The sequence below is a fragment of the Zea mays genome, chromosome 6 (assembly GCF_902167145.1).
Source record: "Zea mays cultivar B73 chromosome 6, Zm-B73-REFERENCE-NAM-5.0, whole genome shotgun sequence".
Classification (NCBI taxonomy): domain Eukaryota; kingdom Viridiplantae; phylum Streptophyta; class Magnoliopsida; order Poales; family Poaceae; genus Zea; species Zea mays.
In genome coordinates, this window is record NC_050101.1 from 41,270,516 (window position 1) to 41,296,496 (window position 25,981).

General features: G+C 54.6%; 1 pseudogene; it reads right to left on the reverse strand.

Annotated features, from left to right (window-relative positions):
• The window catches only part of LOC103638136 (G-type lectin S-receptor-like serine/threonine-protein kinase At2g19130), a 53,581-nt pseudogene extending 33,917 nt beyond the window's left edge, over positions 1-19,664 (reverse strand).
• Positions 19,665-25,981: the final 6,317 nt, after the last annotated feature.

Genomic DNA, 25,981 nt, shown 5'->3' on the forward strand with positions numbered 1-25,981 from the left:
CTCCACGAACTCCCAAATAACTCTGGTCGTAAGGGCACCTCGAATGTCACTGACCCACATATGATCCACCAAAGCCTCACTAACCAGCCTCTTGATAGCAATACGCTTGGAGACTAAAGCAAAAACAATCGGATCAAGAGTTTTTACACTCCTTCCATGTAACCAATTGTCGGTCCAAAAAAGAGTATCATTGTGTTTGCCCACTTGCGAAATCACAGCCACTGAAGGAAGTTTTTGACAATATCACAAATCTGAACATGAAATTCAGACCAAGGTCTAAGGGGCTCCGTCATTTGCAACCATAGTCATCTGACCCGAATAGCCCACCCAAGCTTTTGCAGATCATGAATACTCAAGCCTCCCAACTCCTTTGGCCTGGTGACCTTAGGCCAAGATAGTAGATAGTAGCCACCTTTTACTTCTTTTCTTCCTTTCCACAAAAGACCTTTACGCAGCTTATCTATAGCTTTAAGAACCCAACCAAGTAGATCCAAAGCCATAGCTGGGTAAATAACTCTAGTTGTTAGCACACACTGGACATAAGTGGCACGACCAGCCATAGACATAAGCTCCGCCTTCCATCCTAGCCACATATCCGCAGTACGATCGATGATGGCTTGTAAAAGTGTAATTGATCTGTATTAAGCTTCTTGAGAGACAAAGGGAGGCCAAAATACTTGAGGGCTTGTTCGGTTATTTTTAATCCATATGGATTGGAGGGATTGATACGGATTGTGAGAGATTTTGACTTACTAGGGATTGAAATCCCCTCAATCCATATGGATTGGGGTAGAACCGAACAAGCCCTGAGAGGGAATTCTGAAACCCCACAAGGCAGCAGCTCCTAGATGACTTCGACCTCCTCATTAGTACAACAAATAGGAAAAACACTACTCTTTTCCACATTAGTCTTCAACCCGAAGCATTGCCAAACAGTGTCAAGAGGTTCACAGTCAAAATGATGTCCGATAGGATAGGTTTTAAGAAGACCACTGTGTCATCGGCATAAAGAGACATACGGTGTTGTAAGCGAAGAAAGAAGTTGTAGAAGGCCATCCTCAGAAGCACGCCGCACAAGGTGAGAAAGAACATCCATGACGAGGATGAATAGCATAGGGGATAGGGGTCGCCCTATATTAATCCTCGTCGATGGGCAATGTAGTCACCAGGCACACCATTCAAAATAATTCTTGTCGATGAAGAAGCCAAAAGCCCACTAATCAAATCATACCAAAAGACACCAAAATCAAGTTTCTTCGGGGCCTCGAGAAGGAAAGCCCAAGAGACTGAATCATAAGCCTTTGAAATGTCAAGTTTAAAAAGGATTCGGGGTTGTTTCTGATCGTTAAGAAACCTGGTTGTTTGTTGCACTAACATAAAGTTATCCTAAATAAATCTCTTCTTGGTAAAGGCTGTTTGATTAGGAGAGACCATCATTTGCAGCTTACCGGCCAACCTATTGGCCAAATTTTTTGTAATGAGCTTAGCAAAGCTATGCACAAGGCTAATAGGTTCAAAGTCCTAAACATGTTGGGCATCAACCTTTTTAGGCAACAGCGAGATGAAGGCAGAATTCAAAAGCTCCATATTCCTGAATTTCTGAGCCCACACACAAGAGATAGCAGCCATGACACTCCCCTTAATAATCGACCAATAAGATTTATAGAAGCACCCAGTGAAGCCATCCAGCCCCGGGGCCTTTCCGAAGGAAGGTGCTCGATGGTGTTCCACACCTCACCTCCGAAATGGGTACTTCAAGAGCAGACAAATCATGAGAAAGGAATCCCCAGCGCATCAAGGTCAATGGTAGTGTCCCTAGGCTCCACTGTAACCAGCAACCCGTTATAGAAGTTGAGAAATTTTGTTGCTTTATCCTCATGCACAGTCAGCACTCTACCATCTATAGTAGTGTCGGGGACCACAATTAGGGGTACCCTCAAGACGCCTAATTCTCAGCTGGTAACCCCCATCAGCATAAAGCTGCAGAGGCCTGATGGGTACGATTAAGTCAGGGATCAGTCCATACGAGCGACTCGATCACGCCTCGCCCGAGCCTAGCCTCGGACAAGGGCAGCCGACCCCGAGGGATTTCCGTCTCGCCCGAGGCCCCCCTCCAACGGCGGACACATCTCCGGCTCGCCCGAGGCCTTGCCTTCGCTAAGAAGCAACCCTGACTAAATCGCCGCGCCGACTGACCGAGTCGCAGGAGCATTTAACGCAAAGGTGGCCTGACACCTTTATCCTGACGCGCGCCCCCCGGCAGAGCCGAAGTGACCGCCGTCACTTCGCCGCTCCACTGACCGGTCTGACAGAAGGACAGCGCCGCCTGCGCCACTCCGACTGCAGTGCCACTTGACAGAGTGAGACTGACAGGCAGTCAGGCCCTGCCAAAGGCACCATAGGAAGCTCCGCTCCGCCCGACCCAGGGCTCGGACTCGGGCTAAGCCCCGGAAGACGGCGAACTCCGCTCCGCCCGACCCAGGGCTCGGACTCAGGCTAAGTCCCGGAAGACGGCGAACTCCGCTCCGCCCGACCCAGGGCTCGGACTCGGGCTAAGCCCCGGAAGACGGCGAACTCCGCTCCGCCCGACCCAGGGCTCGGACTCGGGCTAAGTCCCGGAAGACGGCGAACTCCGCTCCGCCCGACCCAGGGCTCGGACTCGGGCTAAGTCCCGGAAGACGGCGAACTCCGCTCCGCCCTATCCAGGGCTCGGACTCGGGCTCAGCCCCAGAAGACGACGAACTCCGCTTCACCCGACCCCAGGGCTCGGACTCCGCCCTGGCCTCTGCCGAACGACCTCCGCCTCGCCCGACCCAGGGGCTCGGACTCGGCCTCGGCCACGGAAGACAGACTCGACCCCGGCTTCGGAGGAGCCTCCACAACGCCCAACCTAGGGCGCAGGCCAACCACGTCAGCAGGAAGCGCCATCATCACTCTACCCCGAGCCGACTCGGGCCGCAGAGAACAAGACTGATGTCCTATCCGGCTAGCTCTGCCAGATAGGCAATGATGGCGCCCCGCAAGCTCTGTGATGACGGCGGCTCTCAGCTCTCTTACGGAAGCAGGAGGACGTCAGCAAGGACTCAACCGCTCCGACAGCTGTCCCTCTGCCAGGCTCCGCCGCTCCTCCGACAGCCACGACACCACACCAGCTGGGTGCCAAGATCTCTCCGGCTGCCACATTGGCATGTACTTAGGGCGCTAGCTCTCCCCCGCTAGACACGTAGCACTCTGCTACACCCCCATTGTACACCTGGATCCTCTCCTTACGCCTATAAAAGGAAGGACCAGGGCCTTCTTAGAGAAGGTTGGCCGCGCGGGGACGAGGACGAGACAGGCGCTCTCTTGGGGCCGCTCGCTTCCCTCACCCGCGTGGACGCTTGTAACCCCCTACTGCAAGCGCACCCGACCTGGGCGCGGGACGAACACGAAGGCCGCGGGATTTGCACCTCTCTCACGCCCGTCTCCGGCCACCTCGCTTCCCCCCTTCGCGCTCGCCCACGCGCTCGACCCATCTGGGCTGGGGCACGCGGCACATTCACTCGTCGGCTTAGGGACCCCCTGGTCTCGAAACGCCTACAGTTGGCGCGCCAGGTAGCGGCCTGCTGCGTGTTGACGAACAGCTTCCCGTCAGGCTCCAGATGGGCAGTCTCCAGCAACCTCTCCGGCCCGGGACGGTGCTCCGTTTCGGGAGTCTTGAGTTCATGTCCTTCGACGGTAGCTACGACATGATACTTCTTCCACCGCCGCGCGACAACGATAATGGCGGCCGACAACCCGTCCGCCGGCGGCGGAATCGACGACATCTTCCCCGCGTGGTGGAAGAACAACATTCGAGCTCGCCCCGTCCTCTCCCCCACCAACGGAGGAGGAGGCGGGGCAACCAAGGCCAAGCGGGAGGCCGCGCTTCGTCGGCTGTCGAGCGAATCGACGTCCCCAGCGCCCCAACGGGGGGCGCGTCGGGCGTCGACCTCACGTTTGAAGCGAAGGCGAGCGCCGTCCCCCCGCGACACGCCAATCCCGAGCAAGTGGACGACGCCAGCGCGCTCGCGGAGAGCTTGCAGGACGTCGCCCTCGTACCTGAGACGACGGTGCAATCAGTCCCCGACGTGACTATGTCGCTGCTCGTCGACCAAAAGGTACCGACCGATTCCCATCCTACGTCATTTCGACTCAGCCTCAACCCGCCTAGCGACCTCGCTTTGGCGGGCGCTCTCGTTGAGGCGAGTGCAACCCCTCTGGGGTTTCGTATGCGGTCGCCTTGGGACCGATTGACGGACGTCACGACCTACGGCCCTCTGGGTCCGAGGAAGATGACGATCCCAGCATCTGTTGGGATTTCTCTGGATTTGGCAACCCCAGTGCCATGCGGGACTTTATGACCGCGTGTGACTACTGCCTCTCCGACTGTTCCGACGGTAGCCGCAGCCTCGACGACGAGGACTGCGGCCCAAGCCGCGAATGTTTCCACGTCGGGCTAGGGGATCCCTCCGAAGGCAACCATCTCGGCATGCCGGAGGACGGTGATCTCCCTAGGCCGGTGCCTCGCGCTGACATCCCGCGGGAGCTAGCTGTGGTCCCCGTTCCGGCGGGGGGTCACGACCCACAGCTCGAGCAAGTCCGCGGGGCGCAGGCCAGGCTCGACGAGGGAGCAAGAGCGCTTGAGCCGATCCGCCGGGACGTCGGGCAGGTATGGGCGGGCCAACCCCCGGCCGGAGAAATACGTCACCTGCCCCAGGGTTTCCAGCACCGCGTCGCCAACGACGTCAGGGTCAGGCCGCCACCCGCATCCAGTGGGGTCGGTCAGAACCTGGCAGCCGCAGCGATGCTCCTCCGCGCGATGCCGGAGCCATCAACCACCGAGGGTCGGCGAATCCAGGGAGAGCTCAAGAATCTCCTGGAAGGCGCTGCGGTCCGACGGACCGAAAGCTCTGCCTCCCGAAGGCAGGGATACCCCTCGGAACCTCATGCCGCGACTTCCCGATTCATGCGGGAAGCCTCGGTCTACACCGGGCGCACGCGCAACACCGCGCCTGCGGCCCCGGGCCACCTCGGCAACGAGCACCATCGTCGCGACCGTCGGGCCCACCTCGACGAAAGGGTGCGCCGAGGCTACCACCCCAGGCGTGGGGGACGCTACGACAGCGGGGAGGATCGGAGTCCCTCGCCCGAACCACCCGGTCCGCAGGCCTTCAGTCGGGCCATCCGACGGGCGCCGTTCCCGACCCGGTTCCGACCCCCGACTACTATCACAAAGTACTCGGGGGAAACAAAACCGGAACTGTGGCTCGCGGACTACCGCCTGGCCTGCCAACTGGGTGGAACGGACGACGACAACCTCATCATCCGCAACCTCCCCCTGTTCCTCTCCGACACTGCTCGCGCCTGGTTGGAGCATCTGCCTCCGGGGCAGATCTCCAACTGGGATGACTTGGTCCAGGCCTTCGCCGGCAATTTCCAGGGCACATACGTGCGCCCCGGGAATTCCTGGGACCTCCGGAGCTGCCGGCAGCAGCCGGGAGAGTCTCTCCGGGATTACATCCGGCGATTCTCGAAGCAGCGCACCGAGCTGCCCAACATCACCGACTCAGATGTCATCGGCGCGTTCCTTGCCGGCACCACCTGCCGCGACCTGGTGAGTAAGTTGGGTCGCAAGACCCCCACCAGGGCGAGCGAGCTGATGGACATCGCCACCAAGTTCGCCTCTGGCCAGGAGGCGGTCGAGGCTATCTTCCGAAAGGACAAGCAGCCCCAGGGCCGCCCATCGGAAGATGCTCCCGAGGCGTCAACTCCGCGCGGCGCCAAGAAGAAAGGCAAGAAGAAGTCGCAAGCGAAACGCGACGCCGCCGACGTGGACCTTGTCGCCGCTGCCGAGTACAAGAACCCTCGGAAGCCCTCCGGAGGTGCTAACCTCTTCAACAAGATGCTCAAGGAGCCGTGCCCCTATCATCAGGGGCCCGTCAAGCACACCCTCGAGGAGTGCGTCATGCTTCGGCGCCACTTCCACAGGGCCGAGCCACCCGCGGAGGGTGGCAGGGCCCGCGACGACGACAACAAGGAAGATCACCAAGCAGGAGAGTTCCCCGAGGTCCGCGACTGCTTCATGATCTACGGTGGGCATGTGGCGAATGCCTCGGCTTGGCATCGCAAGCAAGAGCGCCGGGAGGTCTGCTCGGTGAAGGTGGCGGCGCCAGTCTACCTAGACTAGTCCGACAAGCCCATCACCTTCGACCAAGCTGACCACCCCGACCACGTGCCGAGCCCGGGGAAATACCCGCTCGTCGTCGACCCCATCGTCGGCGACGTCAGGCTCACCAAGGTCCTGATGGACGAGGGCAGCTGCCTCAACATCATCTACGCCGAGACCCTCAGGCTCCTGCGCGTCGATCTGTCCTCCGTCCGAGCAGGCGCTGCGCCCTTTCATGGGATCATACCCGGGAAGCGCGTCCAGCCCCTCGGACGACTCGACCTTCCCGTCTGCTTCGGGACGCCCTCCAACTTCCGAAGGGAGACTTTGACGTTCGAGGTGGTCGGGTTCCGAGGAACCTACCACGCGGTACTGGGGAAGCCATGCTACGTGAAGTTCATGGCCGTCCCCAACTACACCTACCTGAAGCTCAAGATGTCGGGCCCCAACGGGGTCATCACCGTCGGCCCCACGTACAAACACGCGTTCGAATGCGACGTGGAGTGCGTGGAGTACGCCGAGTCTAAAAAGGGGGAACCCCTCTGCGTCAAGATTGGGTGTACTTCTCCGCACCCAAAATTTTCGATCAAAAAAGGCTTTTTGCGTTCTCCCGGCTATGTCAGAAGCAGGGTCCCGAGGAGTGAACGAGGGTACATGTAAGTGGCGAGGCCGACTGAGCCGAGGAACTCCTATGCCTCCGGGTTAGGGACACCTCACTCATCACCTGCCACGAAAAATGACTCAACTCGAGAAGCCACTCTATTATTGACAAGCTAAGCCGGACACGCAAATTGAAAGAAAGGAGAGTGCGACTTCATGCAAGAAAAACAAAGTGTTCAGGCCTCAGCGGCCGCGGTAAGACACACGCACATCCGACAGAAACTGTTCCAACAAGAGTTAGGCGCCGCCTTGGGAAGGAGCCGTGCCTTCAGTTCCGTCCCCGCCTTCGGTGAAGTCCATCTCGGCTTCCGGCGACGGCGCAGGGGGAAGGATCTCCGCCTCAAAAGTGGTCGCCAGCACCGCGCTCGGACCCGCGGCGACCGCGTCGAGCCGCTGAACTTCTGCCAGGGCAGCTTCGTCTTCGTCAGGAAGACAATACCCCTCACTAACCCGCTCCAGGTCCACAACGTAGTGGGAAGCGAGCACGGCGAAGGCCCGCCTGACATCGTGGTGTAGCGCCTCGCGGACTCTGCCGCGTGCGTGATCACCCAAGGCTTGAAGGCGGCTTTGAGGGGAGCTTCCTGAAGGGACGTCGCCGGAGCCGAGGATCCGATAAACGTCCGAGACGGCCTCGGACATGGCCGCGAGGTCAGCCTCCCTCTGCTCGGCAGCTCCGGCGAGCGCCTCGGCGAGCACCTTGGCGGACTCGTCAAGGGCGGACTCAAGCTCTGCGAACAACCAGAAGGAAGACCTCAAGCACAAGCAGAGGAAACTGACAAGAACAAGAACCAGGGACGGCCAAGGCGTACCTCCGGCTCGAGCACGCTGCTCCGAGGCCGCGACCTGGGCTGCGGCTAGGTCGGCCGCGAGGGTCTCGGCCCGGCTTTCGGCCTCGGCAGCCCGGCCCCGAGATTGGTCCCGCTCCTCGACGACCTGGACGAACTCCGACCGCTGCCGTTGCGCCTCTGCGCGCGCCGCTGCCGCCTCCGTGCGCGCTGCTGCCGCCTCGGCTCTCAGGTCAGCGCAGAGCAACTGGAGGTCCGCTACCTTGGCATCCTGCTGAGAAAGGCGCGCAGTAGCCCCGGCGAGCGAGGTCCTCAGGGATCGCAGCGAGCCCCAGACATCGACCTCGCGGCGGATGAACGACGACTTGGCGGCGCTCCGATCCGTCAGATCCTGGGGGAAGGAAACAGGGTGTCACGAAGAACGCCTCGCTCACAGAAAAGAAAAGGTATGCCTGAAACCGTTACCTGGAGGATTTTGGGGACGTCCCTGCAGAAAACCTCCAGCGACGACCGGAGCGACCCCACCGTTGCTTCAGCACACTCGCGGAGCTCATCCCAGGACTGGTCCTCCTGTTCATCGTCGAGAACGAAGACAGGGTCCGAGGCCTCGCGGGTCCGAAACCGGAGCAACTGGCGCCGGGCCCCGGGGCTCCGCCGCACAGCGATGAGGCTGCCGCCCGGCTGGACGGATAGCGCCTCCACGCCCACCTCTTCTGAGGCACTGGGCGCCGACGTATCAGCCATCTCGACGCCGGCAGCAACCGGTCGCTCTCCGACTGGGACGGCGGCAACTTCGGTAGCGGCAGGCGCCAGCATGGCCGGCACGACAGGCGGGCTCGGGACCACGTCGGCGTCAGCCGCCTCCCCTATCACGATGGCCGCCTCGGCAGAAGAGCCAGCCTCGGGAACCTGCTCCCCAGCGACAGGTGCCGCCCGAGCCCCCTGCGGTGAAACGCCCTGCGAAAGGGTCGGCTGAACGACAAGGCCCGGGGCGGCGCTGGCCGCACAGGCCGGCGCCGTCTTAAGGGCCTTCCGGGGTGCCAGGTCGGTCTGGCCATGGCTTCGCTTGCTGAGGAAAAAAGGGAAATCACGGCCGAGACATATGAATGGAAAGCCAAGACGAAGACATTCCGAGATACTTACCCACTCCGGGCCATAATCCACCGCGCCTGGGGGGAAGTTTCTTGGATCCCGGCTCCCGCAACAGCCGCCGAGGTCCGCTTCGCCGGCAACTTCGGCGCCACCCTTGCTTTGGACACCCGGGAAGCAGACTGCCCGGGCACTGTCACGATGACTTGAGGGTCACCTCCATGCGCTGCTGGTACGAGCGGCGGCCCTTGGGGAGCAGACGCCCTGACCTGGCCCTTCGGAACCACCTCAGCTCCTCCAACCGAGGGGTCAGGTGACCTCTCGAGTTGCCCCCGTGCCTCGGGCCGGGACCCCGACGCCCCAGCTCCGGGGACTGACGGTGTCGGCCCGCTCGGGGGCTGGCTCGACGGCTCCTGGCCACACCCCAAGCCGGGGCTGAGGCCGAGACGGGCGGCCATGTCGTCTTCCTCCTCATCATCATCGTCGTCGTCGTCGTCGGGCGTCTCCGACGACGGCTCCCTCGGGAGTCCCTCCCTCTCCTGCTGGCGACGGCGCTTCTCCAAGGCGTCCCGAGCCCGCCTCCGCTCGCGGGCCCGGGCCTTCTCTGCGTCCTTCTTCTTCTTCTCCTCCGCGGCGACCCGCCACGCTGCTCGGTCCACCGCGTCCTCCGGGACCCGCGGCCGGGAGGGCTTGTGCCACCCCACCTCCTGAAGAAAGGGGGGAAAGAAGCCCGATCGTAAGAACCAGGAGCAACCCGATGTATGAAGAAGGAAGAAGCGAACACTCACCAGAGTCACGCACCCCTGGTCGGGGCGCATCCGAAGCTGGGAGAAGGCGTGGGGGTCCGGCTTCCCCAACGCAGCCGACACCCGCCATTGGAGGGCGTCGAAGGGAAGAGGATCAGGGGACATCCGTGAGCCCTCCCAGTCAGCCTCCGGGGTCATCTCCCAAAGCGACAGCCGTCGCTTCGCCAAGGGAAGCACCCTCCGACGGTGGATGGCGGCAATCACTCCCGCTGCGGTGAGTCCCCCCTCCCGCAACGCCTCCAAGGCCTGGAGAAGGGGTCCGAGGTTCTTCTGTCTTTCGTGCGGGGTCCCGTGACGCCAGGCGTCGGTAGCGGCGGTGACTACTCGCTCGGAGTACGACGGGAGCAACTCACCGTCGTTCCGGAGATAGAACCACCGGCGCTGCCACCTCTTGTTCGAGGACGCGAGGATGGCAGGAATATACTGCGACGCCCGCGACTGCCTCAGCAGGAGGGTGCAGCCGCCGGCCCGCACCGCTGCGTGGACTTTCCTCTCCCCCGTCGGTGAAGCAAAAAGCTCGGCGAAAAAGAGATGGGTCCACAAATCCCAATGGGGGGCGATCCCCAAATACCCTTCGCACACCGCTACGAAGATAGCGGCCTGCGAGATGGAGTTCGGGGTGAGGTTGTGCAACTCCACCCCATAGTGGAACAGGAGTGCCCGCATAAAGCGGCCCGTCGGCACACCGAATCCCCGCTCGTGGAAGGAGACGAAGCTCACGACGTACCCCGGCGGTGGGGATGGAGCGACTCCGCCCACGGGAGGAATCCATTCTGGTCGCTGCTCATCGGTGAGAGGGCGAAGCAAACCCTCGCCGACCAGCTCCTCCAGATCGCTCGCCGTCACCGTGGAAAAGGGCCACGGATCGCGTGGTGAGATGATGGTCACCCGGTCAGCCATCACCAAAACGGAAGGGACGGCGACGCAAGGGGCAGGAAAGGCGGTTTCCTCTTCTCTGGCTAAAGTCTCTCGGGTTGCGAAAACCTAAAGGAAGAGGCAGGAAGCGGAGCGAAGAACCGTCACCAGACCCTCTCCCGGGTATATAAAGACCAAGGCGAGACCGTTTCCAGCGTTACGCCCGGACCGGACGCGGGATTCAAAAAACGCGAAGCGAAACAGCCGTTCCTCGAACGGCTCGCGCACGCGCAACGGCCGCCCTGCCAACAACTCACCCCGTCGCCTTAACTCCGCGGCGTGACAGGCGGCGCTTCTGGCGGGAGAAGCGGGCGACGCTTCGCCTTCGCCGTAATAACCGCGCCAAAAAAGGTACGCCACGTCGTTCGATTTCGTATCCTTTTCCTTTTTTCCTCTTTCTCTATCTCTTGCAACAGGGACCGGGAAAGGGGGATACCCCGAAAAGGATCCTTCCCTGTGAAGGAACCGGGCTCCGAGCCCCCCTACTGATCAGAGGTTCGAAGGCTGGCCCCCCGAGGGGTTCAACAGCCGCCTCAGATCGCGTGGGCCCTACACCCACTACTGGTCAGAGGTTCGAAGGCCGGCCCCCCGAAGGGCTCCACGGCCGCCTCAGGCTACTCGGGCTCCGCGCCCATTACTGATCAGGGGTTCGAAGGCTGGCCCCCAAAGGGTTCACAGTCGCCTCAGACGCCGAGCGAGGGATGACCAGGGGTACGTTCGATACATAGCCGAGGCTCGGGCTGCGCTCCCGAGGTACCCTAGGACATTTCCGAGACCAGCGGGAGCGATCTTGTAACGGAATCCCATCGGAGGGAGGCATCGAGCCCTCGGACCCCGTCGCCAGGGGACCGGGTCCGGCAGATCACCCGCAGGTACTTTTGGGCGTGCCTCTGGGCCCCTAGCCGACCCCCAACGAACGGGGCACGGACGTCCACTCGGATTACCCGCTTGCAGCTCACCGGAGACACCATGTTCGGTGCCCATCGAGGGTAACATGGCGCTCTCCCCCCCTCCTCCTTGCGGAAAGGCGACGTAGGGGCGTATGTAAAAAAGCCGAGTCTGTCCCTGATCGCCCTCTCGCCCTGTGCGGAGGCTCGGGGGCTGCTCTCGCAAACCCGGCTCCGGCCGAACCGTTGACAGCGTCAACATACCAGCCCGAGAACTTGGGCCCCGACCGTGCACCCGGGCTACGGCCAGTTCGCATGAGGGAACAACCAGACCAGCCGAAGCGTTACGCAAGGCATTAAGACCTCGAAGGAGTGAAACCACTCCTCCGAGGCCTCGGGGGCTACACCCGGCGGGTGCGCTCGCGCGCACCCACCGGAACAAAATGCAACCGAGAAAGGCTGGTCCCCTTGCAAAAAAGTGTGACGAAAGCCTCCAAGCGAGTGCTAACACTCCCTTCGAGGCTCGGGGGCTACTGTCGGGGACCATAATTAGGGGTACCCTCAAGACGCCTAATTCTCAGCTGGTAACCCCCATCAGCATAAAGCTGCAGAGGCCTGATGGGTACGATTAAGTCAGGGATCAGTCCATACGACCGACTCGATCACGCCTCGCCCGAGCCTAGCCTCGGACAAGGGCAGCCGACCCCGAGGGATTTCCGTCTCGCCCGAGGCCCCCCTCCAACGGCGGACACATCTCCGGCTCGCCCGAGGCCTTGCCTTCGCTAAGAAGCAACCCTGACTAAATCGCCGCGCCGACTGACCGAGTCGCAGGAGCATTTAACGCAAAGGTGGCCTGACACCTTTATCCTGACGCGCGCCCCTCGGCAGAGCCAAAGTGACCGCCGTCACTTCGCCGCTCCACTGACCGGTCTGACAGAAGGACAGCGCCGCCTGCGCCACTCCGACTGCAGTGCCACTTGACAGAGTGAGACTGACAGGCAATCAGGCCTGCCAAAGGCACCATAGAAAGCTCCGCTCCGCCCGACCCAGGGCTCGGACTCGGGCTAAGCCCCGAAAGACGGTGAACTCCGCTCCGCCCGACCCAGGGCTCGGACTCGGGCTAAGTCACGGAAGACGGCGAACTCCGCTCCGCCCGACCCAGGGCTCGGACTCGGGCTAAGTCCCGGAATACGGCGAACTCTGCTCCGCCCGACCCAGGGCTCGGACTCGGGCTAAGCCCCGGAAGACGGCGAACTCCGCTCCGCCCGACCCAGGGCTCGGACTCGGGCTAAGTCCCGGAAGACGGCGAACTCCGCTCCGCCCGACCCAGGGCTCGGACTCGGGCTAAGGGTCTGTTTGGTTTGTGGCTAAATGTGCCACATTTTGTCTAAGGTTAGTCGTTCGAATTGAATAACTAACCTTAGGCAGAAAAGTTAGGCAAAGTGTGGCAACTGAGGTAGTGAACCAAACAGGCCCTAAGTCCTGGAAGACGGCGAACTCCGCTCCGCCCTATCCAGGGCTCGGACTCGGGCTCAGCCCCAGAAGACGACGAACTCCGCTTCACCCGACCCCAGGGCTCGGACTCCGCCCTGGCCTCTGCCGAACGACCTCCACCTCGCCCGACCCAGGGGCTCGGACTCGGCCTCGGCCACGGAAGACAGACTCGACCCCGGCTTCGGAGGAGCCTCCACGACGCCCAACCTAGGGCGCAGGCTAGCCACGTCAGCAGGAAGCGCCATCATCACTCTACCCCGAGCCAACTCGGGCCGCAGAGAACAAGACTGATGTCCCATCCGGCTAGCTCTGCCAGATAGGCAATGATGGCGCCCCGCAAGCTCTGTGACGACGGCGGCTCTCAGCTCTCTTACGGAAGCAGGAGGACGTCAGCAAGGACTCAACCGCTCCGACAGCTGTCCCTCCGCCGGGCTCCGCCGCTCCTCCGACAGCCACGACACCACACCAGCTGGGTGCCAAGATCTCTCCGGCTGCCACATTGGCATGTACTTAGGGCGCTAGCTCTCCCCCGCTAGACACGTAGCACTCTGCTACACCCCCATTGTACACCTGGATCCTCTCCTTACGCCTATAAAAGGAAGGACCAGGGCCTTCTTAGAGAAGGTTGGCCGCGCGGGGACGAGGACGAGACAGGCGCTCTCTTGGGGCCGCTCGCTTCCCTCACCCGCGTGGACGCTTGCAACCCCCTACTGCAAGCGCACCCGACCTGGGCGCGGGACGAACACGAAGGCCGCGGGATTTCCACCTCTCTCACGCCCGTCTCCGGCCACCTCGCTTCCCCCCTTCGCGCTCGCCCACGCGCTCGACCCATCTGGGCTGGGGCACGCGGCACATTCACTCGTCGGCTTAGGGACCCCCCGGTCTCGAAACGCCAACAAGTAGTGATACTAGGTAAGTGGGTATAAAATTCTTCCTTTTTCGGTACCTAGCATAATAATGGAACAAACGGGTGTTGGCATCCCCATCTTTTAGCCATCCAATGCAAGATTTCAATCTGGCCATATTGTGCAAGAAGGATGCCAAAGCAAGACTGTGTTTCTTCAACAAATTCTTTAGCCAAACATCTAAAGGTGACAAAGTTTGACAATCTTGGGCTATTTCAAGTTGATGCAAGAGCTATTTAGCAAAATCAAGTTGATTTTTCACATGCCCCACCTTTTTATCACTCCAACTCTACAACCCACGCGCAACAGCCCTTATTTTAAAGAAAGGGTAGCTAGAGGGCAAGGACCATCAGAAATTGAAGGCCAAGTAGCCACCACATCCTGGAAACCCTCCAATTTAGGCCAAAAAGCTTGAAAGTGGAACCTACTCTTGCCCTGGATGTCACCTCAAAAACCAGCACCATCTCTGCCCTTGGCTACAAATTTTGGCATTGCAAGAGAAAATATCCTTTCATTTTACTTTGATCAATATTTTTAGAGAAGCTGGAACACAAATTTCTTTTCCTTAACCGCTTCTATCTTTTTATCACATATGACAGTGTCACAAGTTCCAAAGAAGGTAATGATCCTCTTCTTTCAGTATTGAACATCCCTAATGTTTTTTATCACTTGGCATAAGCAATATGGCGATGGATATTTCAGATGATGAATCTAATGAGGAGGTTCCACAGGCTATTCCATTATTCCCAAACGCAGATGGTATATATCCTTGTTCTACATAACATTTTTGTTTAATAGTTACTATTGCATCTCTCTCTGCATTTCTCTCTGTGTTCTACATAACACTTATGTGGGAGCCTTCGGCAGCAGGCCTGCCCTTTTTAATATTGAACATTGTCTGCGCCAGTTTTGCTGAAGCTATGGTATTATAGAGAAAAAGAGGGAAAAAAACAAGAAAATTGTCTTATTTAACCTTTGTCGTTGATCCAGACCACCCTCTCTACCTTCTTCAGGCCAATCACCAATATTCCAAAGGTACAGCTACAAAAGAACAATGTAAGCAGCAGATAACTTCAGCACGGTTATTGGGAAGGGTGGTTTTGGAACTGCCTGTAAAGCTCAATTCAGTGATGGATCCATAGCTGTGGTGAAAAGGATGAACAAGGTTTCAAAGCAAGCTGAAGAAAAGTTAGAATGCCTACAAAAAGGGAAAACATCAGCAACAAATTAAGGTCGCTTATTTCTTCTTTGGGATCTTCTTCAGTAACTCATCCAGAACCTCAAACAGATCGGCAACCAGTCCGTAATCTGCAACCTGGACAATGTCAATGCCCGGTTGGCTTAGAATTGTAGCTAATATTGGTGGACAACACGTAATTTGTTAAATGAGAGAAGGAACCTGAAATATGGGGCATCAACACCTTTATTAAGAGCCACAATAACCTTCGAGTCTCATTCGATCATTCCTGCCAAGTGCTGTATCGCTCCAGATACTCCAAAAGCATGGCATAGAGTTATGGAACTATATGAATTGTATCTAAAAACAAAGATAAAAAGAACTATAAGAATTGTACCTGAAAAACAAAAATAAAAGAACTATGGAACTCTACCTTCTCATCTATCATTATAAAAACAAAGATGAGTGTGTTAGCTGGGCAATAGCAGGAGCTAAGGAGCTTGAGAGCCTAGGTTTAGTTGTAGCTCTGGCCGAGGTCGGGTCAAGTTCCGGTTCCAGTTTGTAATTTCCTTCAGGTTTTTGTGTAGGGGCCTTGGGAGACTTGCTCAGCAAGGTCTCCTTTGTGTAAGGTTTTTTATTCCTCTCTAATATATAAGATGTGCAGTTCTCCTGCGCGTTCGATAAAAAAATAAAAAATAAAAATCGTTGGTCATGCTTTGCTCGCATCCTCCGTTCTCCAGGATGCAGTCGTTGATGTCCGAAACTGAGAAAATTGCAAGATCACCACCGCGGAAAGCTGGCTTCGCTGCATTGCAACCATCAACTGATCCCTCACTGTTGTTATGCCATCCGGCCTCATATAATCCATCAACTTGTTCTTTTACAGATCTCCAGCCACGGGAAAAGACAGCTCTATCCTTAGGTCAAGATAAGGTCATCTTGCCTCTGTTTGCTTGGACTAAAAATGAACAAGCCTTGAGTTCCCCCCCCCCCCCCCCCCCCCCCCCCCGCGGCGCATAGAGGGTTGGACACTCAAGCACGCATAACTCAACATTTGGTTCTCCTCCAAGCCCACAGGCAGCAGATTTGATCATTTGAGGTAAGAATGGTGTTCCAGTTGTATTCCCTCATTTTCTGTTATCCTCCTTCGATTTCTAAAATCCCTTGTTTTTTTGGATGCATGAACCAATAGATTTTGTGATGTTGGCTCTAAATCTGTGATCCATTGCCCTTGGAGAGGTGGTGCTATGCCAGATATGGACATGGAACCCAACTCCAACTCTTGGGACATGAACCTAAGGTATATAATCTATTCTGCTATGTGGTTTTGTTTACATATTTCGGCTGTTCGAGTTGCTAACCAAAGATAGGTCGCCCCTCTAACTCGATTTTATTGTGCACTTGTTCCTTGCATTGAGGGTTTTTTAGCAGGATGTAGGCCTTATCTAGTTATCTTAGTGTAAACTCAACTGCACTAAATGGTAGGTGGAATGACCAATTGGCATCAGTAACAGATATAGACGGTCATAACTGGATGTATCCTGTTGCATTTGGATTAATACAATCTGAACCAGAGGATAACTGCGTTCGGTTTATGAAGCAGTTGCGTAGAGCTATAGGAGACATGCCTCAACTAGCAATTTGCACAGATGCTTGTAAGGGATTAGAAAAAGCAGTGGTACAAGTGTTTCCTTATGTTGATCAAAGGGAATGTTTTAGGCACCTCATGCAAAACTTTATTAAGAGATATAGTGGTGTCATTTATTCACGTATGTACCCTGCTGTTGAGGCTTATAAGAAGGACAAATTTCAGTACCACATGACCCAAATGTTCTCAGGTAGCAATGATGTGTTCAAGTACCTTGATGAACATCATTCACTGAAATGGATGAGATGTGACTTCAACCAAGAAATTAAGTGTGATTATATTACTAACAATCTAGCGGAGTGTTTCAACAATTGGATTAGAGAGTACAGTAGAGACATAAAGAACTTGCCAGTGACTGATCTTGTTGATAAGGGAAATGATAATGATTCTATGGGAGAAGATGAGAAAAATTGGAGAACGACTTCAAGGCAAGATACTAACAGCTGTCCTACACCAATTGAATGCAAGAACTAGAGGGTTGGGACACTTAAATGTTGTGAAAGCTGACTTACATGATGCAGAGGTGTACAACAGCAGCCACAATCATCATGATCGACATGCTATCAAGGCACATTTACATGACTGTACTTGTGAAGAGTAGCAACATACGGGCAAGCCTTGCGAGCATGTATTGGCCTTGCTAGCCGCAGTAAAAAACAGAAATGTGAAGCTTGAGGATTTGTTCATGAATACTACTCTGTTGCAAAGTTCAGAGAGGCATATAAAAGATTGATAGAGCCACTGCCTGACAAGTCACAATGGCCCACAGTAGAACTTTCATTTGATATGGGTGCACCAATTTGCAAAATAACTGTTGGCAGACAGAGAAAGTTGAGGTTCAAAAGTTTCCTTGAAGGCGGCAACAGTTCAGAGACAAAACATGATGAAGGTGGCAGCAGTTCAAAGGCAAAACCAACTGAACAAGAAAAGCCCAAAACGATGATAAGAGGAAACGTAGGTGCAAAAGATGTGGCACATTGGGTCACACAGAAGTTAGTTACAAATGACCACTCAATGGTACAAAGAAAAGGAAGAGAAAGCCTAGGAAGAATAGTACTAAATCAAGTGGTAAAAGTCAGATGGCAACACCTTATAGGCCAATAACAACTAGGGAAACCATAATTCAAGAGCGCCCTGGAGCAACAATGAAAGGAGGTAATTCCAAAAATTTTACAAGCACACTCTAGTTTGAAATATGTTCTTTTTCAATACCATTAACAATGTTTTTGTGCAGGCGACTTGCTGCTCTGTTAGAAAGCAATTCTTCTCAGACCACTATGCCTACTTCAACTCCAACCAAGATAACAACGCCAACCAAGAAGACAGTTCAAAAGAAACTGACCCCAAGGAAGAAAAAAAATAACTCTTAGGATTCTATTTGTGGTTGTAGTCCTAAACTGAAATATTTGTGGTTGTAGTGCTAAACTGTGTCACATGTTTAATTGTGCAGTTTGTTTTGGATTCTATAGTCCTAAACTGAGATATTTTGTGGCTGATATATTCAGTATGGGTGCTTGTCTTAAAGATGTGTGCTTGTCTTAAACATGTATGGGTGTTGTGCATATATATCTTGTAAGGATTTGTTCACCACGCATCAAGGTTCATGGCACAGGAGATTGGTGTCAGCAGTATGGAGAACAAGCATGATGCCAAAACTGATGCCGGTTACCTGGAATGAGGCATGATGGCATAAGAACAGCAAGTGATTGATATTGGCACTTCAGCGTGGTCACGATCGACGGTGGCAATGCAGCGAAGCCACCTTTCCAAGGTAGTGATCTTGCAAATTTCTCGTCCAGAACTTTGTATGCCCGGCCAATCATCGGACCACCGCGCGCTCATGCAACACGCCACGTCGGTCCTCCTCGGCCTTGTCAAACACGACAAACGGTACAGTCCCTACCCACACGCCGGGGCAGTGGTAGGCCTGACGGCAAAGGGTGTGTGCCACCTGGTTCCCCTCCCGGTACACATGCCTCACATCGCATCCTTCAAAACAGCGAAGCAGCTCGTGGATCTCCTCCTGCAGCGCCACGGGGATCCGTGTCTGCGTGTCCTCGCTGCGGAGCAGCCGCACAAGCACGAGATCGTCGCCCTCGACCACCACCCGCTGCAGGTTAAGCCCAAGCGCCAGGCAAAGGCCTCGAGCCATCGCGCGCGCCTCCACTATGCCCACCGTGGAGTGCTCCGTGGGCTCAGCGAATGCGAGCACGACACGACCGTCGCTGTCACGGATGGCGCCACCAATACTGGCTCGCGCTGAGCCATCATGGTAGACGGATCCATCAAAGTTGAGCTTGTACCAACCACGAGGTGGCGGCGACCATTGTACTAGGATGACGCGGCCAGGATGGTACGGACGTGCCCACGGAGAGAGCTGCGATGCATGGTGGTATAGATTGGGGTCGTTGGGTGCCGCCATCGATGCTAGGGAGCACACCATGCTATCAGATCAACTAACTGTTCGTGCAGTGTATCGCGTATGTAGTGCAACACGCAGGGGCGGCGGGGTGAAACAGTAGCTTACCGGTCGCCGCTCCGGCGTCCAACGTCCACCCCTCTGGGTCTCTGTGGGGTCTGCCTCCGCCACACGCCCACACGATCTACAAGTACACTAGTTCTCTTTGGGGTCAGCCTCCACCTCCGCGCACACAAACTATGCGTAATGGATTAAGAGCAGAGGAGACCGAATCTCAACTAAGATTAGTGAGAAACGTGGCAAGAAGAACACAGATCGGATCTTTATGGAACCCTAAATCCCCAGATTCGAGCCCCGAATCCCCAAATCGGAAATCAACAGCCATCTTGAGATGGGGATTAGAACAAGGGAGCAAGAAAGGAGAACGCACCGTGGTCTTGCCGTCGGTAGTTCACAGTTCGCAACCCTCAGGCCGACGCCGTACCTCCTTGCAAGTGCAGAAGCACCGCCGAGGATCTCACCGACGGCGGCGCCCTCGCAGGAAAGCGCTCGCCGGCGGGGAGTTCGACGACAGCGCAACAATGGACGCCGGATCAGTCCTCCACCTCGCCGGTGAACAGAAGCGACGAGAGTGGTAGGGTTTCAGGCGAGAGGCGCACGGCTGAGAGAAATGGGGAAAGTGGGTAGGGTTTGTGATAAATGGATAAACAGTGATCCGTGTATTCTTGCCCGTCGATCCTTATCCCCGTGGCGATGCGGGGGGGCGCGGTTTTGGTGGGCCGACATCTCGGCCCGGGCGCACGGGCCGCACCGCCTGGACCGGCACAGAGACGGGCCAAAAGGCCGACAGAGGCCAAGTAGCCCATTTTTATTTCCAGCGAATTAAGAATTGGTCTTTTCTTTATTTCGGCAGATTGAATAAAAATAAAATAAAAGGTTATAAAAATTAGAAAATACTTTTATGAGATTTAGAATTTTGCAAATAATATCTTGGAATATTTTGTTTTCGCTGCATAGTTTAGATATTTTCTATGCATTATTATTCATTATGAAGCCAACGTGGATTATTTCTATTTAATTACATAGAAATTTCGAGATTTTATGGTATTTTGAATGTTTGACAACGTTTAATATTTTATAAATATTTTATACCAAATTTAGAACAGTATTATATTTTATACTAGGTGTATGCCAGTCCTTTGCCACGGAGTCAACATGTATTAATAAAATACATTAAGATGCAGAAGCACTATTTTATCGTTCTATGCTCTCGTTATTAAAATGTCCGTATGTTTAGAGTTGTACTCGGATGCTTCGTCTAGCTGACGAAGATGACAGATGGGTCGCAGCACTCGTCGATCAAGCAGTAGGAGCACAACGCGACCAGACTGTAGATTAATCAATTAGATGACGCATGTGCAAGAGCAGAAGTCTACGTCGTCACTTGGGAAATCAGAGAGACAGAGCCAACAATAAGCTTATGGCAGAGGAATGATAGGATCAGAGAGACATAGGTGTACCAACAAATGAAAAGGGATATGTCAGCACCGGATCGACCAAGCGATTCTATTCATTTCTTCACATGGATTAGATCAGATTGACAAGGACAATGGGTCAAGACGAGAGGCGGGAGAGGACAAGTCCTACAGGGACGCACTCGGACCCGAGTTTCACTATCTAGGTTCTTGGGAAGCAGAGCACGTCAGCGAAGGGGAGGGCCAGGTCGTGGATGCAGCTATTGACGAAATTGACAAGGACTAGGGATGAGGACACATAGTCGGCGTCCGACGAGGAGGGCATGGTGGAGACGAGGAGCCGGCCGAGAAGCTTGGCGATCTCCTTCTTTGTTGTTGTGCGCTAGAGGCTGGAGTGGGGAGCCGGCACCGGAAGACGCGGCGCGGCACGGGGACTCACTGAGATAGGCATGCAACTAGGGTTTGGTTGTCCAGTTGGTCGGGCCTGGGATGCGTGTATGTGGATGTGAGACCTTGGACTGCAGGTCGCGCCGCCTCCTTCGCCCATGCCGCGGCCTCGTCGTGCGGAGGCAGCCATTGTCGTGGCCTAGTCGTGCAGGGGAAGCCTAGTCCGCGAGGGATTAGGGAAGCGCGCGGGTGTTGGTGAGAGCACCTAGACGGGGGAATAGGTGATCCTGTAAAAATCAAATACTTATAGCCACAAAACTTGGTTAAGTGTTAGTATGGCTACGAAGCAAGCTCTTGCTAACACAAGATATCACAGAAAAGCAATCACAAGAGACACGGTGGTTTTATCCCGTGGTTCGGCCAAGTATAACACTTGCCTACTCCACGTTGTGGCGTCCCAATGGACGAGGGTTGCACTCAACCCCTTTCAAGTGATCCAGTGATCAACTTGAATACCACGGGTTTTCCTTTCTTATGCCTTGAAAGTCGCCTAGAGGGGGTGAATAGGGCGAATCGGAAATTTATAAACTTAAGCACAACTACAAGCCGGGTTAGCGTTAGAAATATGAACGAGTCCGAGAGAGAGGGCAAAAACAAATCGCAAGCAAATAAAGAGTGAGACATAAGGATTTGTTTTACCGAGGTTCGGTTCTTGCAAACCTACTCCCCGTTGAGGTGGTCACAAAGACCGGGTCTCTTTCAACCCTTTCCCTCTCTGAAACGGTCACTTAGACCGAGTGAGCTTCTCTTCTCAATCAAACGGGACACAAAGTCCCCGCAAGGACCACCACACAATTGGTGTCTCTTGCTTCGGTTACAATAGAGTTGATCACAAGAAAGAATGAGAGAGAAAAGAAGCAAACCAAGCGCAAGAGCTCAAATGAACACAAATGTCGCTCTCTCTAGTCACTATTCGATTTGGAGTGATTCCGGACTTGGGAGAGGATTTGATCTCTTTGGTTGTGTCTAAAATTGAATGTTATAGCTCTTGTAATGTGTTGAAGGTGGAAAACTTGGATGCAATGAATGTGGGGTGGTTGGGGTATTTATAGCCCCAACCACCAAAAGTGGTCGTTGGGAGGCTTTCTGTCGCATGGCGCACCAGACAATCCGGTGCGCCAGCCACGTCAGCCGGCCATTGGGTTCTGACCGTTGGAGCTCTGACTGGTGGGGCCTCTGGGCTGTCCGGTGGTGCACCGGACAGGTCCTGTAGACTATCCGGTGCGCCTTCTATGCGTGCTATGTCATCTGCGCGCGTAGGCGCGCATTAAATGCGTTGCAGTCGACTGTTACGTGCGCAGTAGTCGTTGCTCCGCTAGCACACCGGACAGTCCGGTGTGACACCGGACACTGTCCGGTGCCTCACCGGACAGTCCGGTGAATTATAGCGGAGCGGCCTCCCATTTTCCCGAAGGTGAGGAGTTCAGCGTCGAGTTCCCTGGTGCACCGGACAGTCCGGTGTGCCAGACCAGGGTGCCTTTTGGGATGTCTTTAGCTCTCTTTATTTGAACCCATCTTTGGTCTTTTTATTGGCTTGTTGTGAACCTTTGGCACCTATAAAACTTATAGACTAGAGCAAACTAGTTAGTCCAATTATTTGTGTTGGGCAATTCAACCACCAAAACCAATTTAGGAAAAGGTGTAAGCCTATTTCCCTTTCAATCTCCCCCTTTTGGGTGATTGATGCCAACACAAATCAAAGCAAATATAGAAGTGCATAATTGAACTAGTTTGTATAATGTAAGTGCAAAGGTTACTTAGAATTGAACCGATAAATTCTTATAAGATAGGCATGTATTGTTTCTTCATTTTTAATATTTTGGACCACGCTTGCACCACATGTTTTGTTTTTTCAAATTTTTTTGTAAATTCTTTTCAAAGTTCTTTTGCAAATGGTCAAAGGATAAAAGAATAAGATTTTGAGAAGCATTTTCAAGATTTGAAATTTTCTCCCCTATTTCAAATGATTTTCCTTTGACTAAACAAAACTCCCCCTCAATAAAATCCTCCTCTTAGTATTCAAGAGGGTTTTAGATATTGGTTTTTGAAGAGGGTGTTCCAGTTTGAAATTCTATCAAAAATAAGATACCAATTGAAAAAAATCATCATTTCAAAATCTTTTCTAAACTTAAATTTTGAAAATTGGTGTGGTGGTACGTGGTGGTGCGGTCCTTTTGCTTTGGGCTAATACTTTCTCCCCCTTTGGCATGAATCGCCAAAAACGGATACTTGAGTAAAATATAAGCCCTTGGTGACTACTTTCTCCCCCTTTGGCGAACAAAATATGAGTGAAGGTTATACCAAAGTTGGAGAGTGGCTCGGAGCGGCGGCGAAGGATGAGTAATTTGATGGAGTGGAGTGGAAGCCTTTGTCTTCGCCGAATACTCCAATTCCCTTTCAATCTATGACTTAGTTTGAAATACACTTGAAAATACATTAGTCATAGCATATAAAAGAGATATGATCAAAGGTATATTAATGAGCTATGTGTGCAAAACATCAAAAGAAATTCCGAGAATCAAGAATATTTAGCTCATGCCTAAGTTTGTTAAATGTTTGTTCATCTAGTGGCTTGGTAAAGATATCGGCTAATTGTTCTTTGGTGTTAATATATGCAATCTCGATATCCCCTTTTGTTGGTGATCCCTTAAGAAATGATACCGAATGGCTATGTGTTTAGTGCGGCTATGTTCAACGGGATTATCCGCCATGCGGATTGCACTCTCATTATCACATAGAAGAGGAACTTTGGTTAATTTGTAACCATAGTCCCTAAGGGTTTGCCTCATCCAAAGCAATTGCGCGCAACAATGGCCTGCGGCAATATACTCGGCTTCGGCGGTAGAAAGAGCTACGGAATTTTGCTTCTTTGAAGCCCAAGACCCCAGAGACCTTCCCAAGAACTGACAAGTCCCTGATGTGCTCTTTCTATTAATTTTACACCCCGCCCAATCGGCATTCGAATAACCAATCAAATCAAACATGGATCCCCGAGGGTACCAAAGCCCAAACTTAGGAGTATAAACTAAATATCTCAAGATTCGTTTTACGGCCCTAAGGTGAGTTTCCTTAGGATCGGCTTGGAATCTTGCACACATGCATACGGAAAGCATAATATCCGGTCGAGATGCACATAAATAGAGTAAAGAATCTATCATCGACCGGTATACCTTTTGATCTACGGATTTACCTCCCGTGTCGAGGTCGAGATGCCCATTTGTTCCCATGGGTGTCTTGATGGGCTTGGCATCCTTCATCCCAAACTTGTTTAGAATGTCTTGGATATACTTCGTTTGGCTAATGAAGGTGCCCTCTTGGAGTTGCTTCACTTGAAATCCTAAGAAGTACTTCAACTCCCCCATCATAGACATCTCGAATGTTTGTGTCATAATCCTACTAAATTCCTCACATGTAGATCCGTTAGTAGACCCAAATATAATATCATCAACATAAATTTGGCATACAAACAAATCATTGTCAAGAGTTTTAGTAAATAAAGTAGGATCAGCCTTTCCGACTTTGAAGCCATTAGTGATAAGAAAATCTCTTAGGCATTCATACAATGCTCTTGGGGTTTGCTTGAGCCCATAAAGCGCCTTAGAGAGTTTATATACGTGATTAGGATACTCACTATCTTCAAAGCCGGGAGGTTGCTCAACATAGACCTCCTCCTTGATTGGTCCATTGAGGAAGGCACTTTTCACGTCCATTTGATAAAGCTTGAAGCCATGGTAAGTAGCATAGGCAAGTAAAATGCGAATTGGTTCTAGCCTAGCTACGGGTGCATAGGTTTCACCAAAATCCAAACCTTCGACTTGTGAATACCCCTTGGCCACAAGGGCTTTGTTCCTTGTCACCACACCATGCTCGTCTTGTCTGTTGCGGAAGACCCACTTGGTTCCTACAACATTTTGGTTAGGACATTGTCGGGGACCATAATTAGGGGTACCCTCAAGACTCCTAATTCTCAGCTGGTAAACCCCATCAGCACAAAGCTGCAAAGGCCTGATGGGTGCGACTAAGTCAGGGATCGGTCCATTCGAGGGACTCGATCACGCCTCGCTCGAGCCCAGCCTCGGGCAAGGGCATCCGACCCCGGAGGATCTCCGTCTCGCCCGAGGCCCCCCTCCAGCGACGAACATACTTCCGGCTCGCCCGAGGCCCAGTCTTCGCCAAGAAGCAACCCTGGCCAAATCACCACGCCAACCGACCAAATCGCAGGAGCATTTAATGCAAAGGTGGCCTGACACCTTTATCCTGACGCACGTCCTCCAGTCGACAGAGCCGAAGTGACCGCAGTCACTTCGCCGCTCCACTGAACGGCCTGACAGAAGGACAACATCGCCTGCGCCGCTCCGACTGCTGTGCCACTCGACAGAGTGAGGCTGACAGGCAGTCAGGCCCGGCCTCGGGCACCATAGGAAACTCCGCTCCGCCCGACCCAGGGCTCGGACCCGGGCTCGGTCCCGGAAGACGGCGAACTCCGCTTCGCCCGACCTAGGGCTCGAACTCGGGCTCAGCCCCGGAAGACGGCGAACTCCGCTCCGCCCGACCCAGGGCTCGGACTCGGGCTCAGCCCTGGAAGACGGTGAACTCCGCTCCGCCCGACCCAGGGCTCGGACTCGGGCTCAGCCCCGGAAGACGGGGAACTCCGCTCCGCCCGACCCAGGACTCGGACTCGGGCTCAGCCCCGGAAGACGGCGAACTCCGCTCCGCCCGACCCAGGGCTCGGACTCGGGCTCAGCCCCAGAAGACGACGAACTCCATTCCGCTCGACCCCAGGGCTCGGACTCAGCCCTGGCCTCAGCCGACGGTCTCCGCCTCGCCCGACCCAGGGGCTCGGACTCGACCTCGGCCTCGGAAGACAGACTCGACCTCGACCTCGGAGGAGCCTCCACATCGCCCAACCTAGGGCACGGACCGACCACGTCAACAGGAGGCGCCATCATTACCCTACCCCAAGCTAACTCAGGCTACGAGAAACAAGGTCGGCGTCCCATCTGGCTCGCTCCGCCAGACAAGCAATGATGGCGCCCCGCACGCTCTATGACGACGGCGGCTCTCAGCCCCCTTACGGAAGCAAGAGG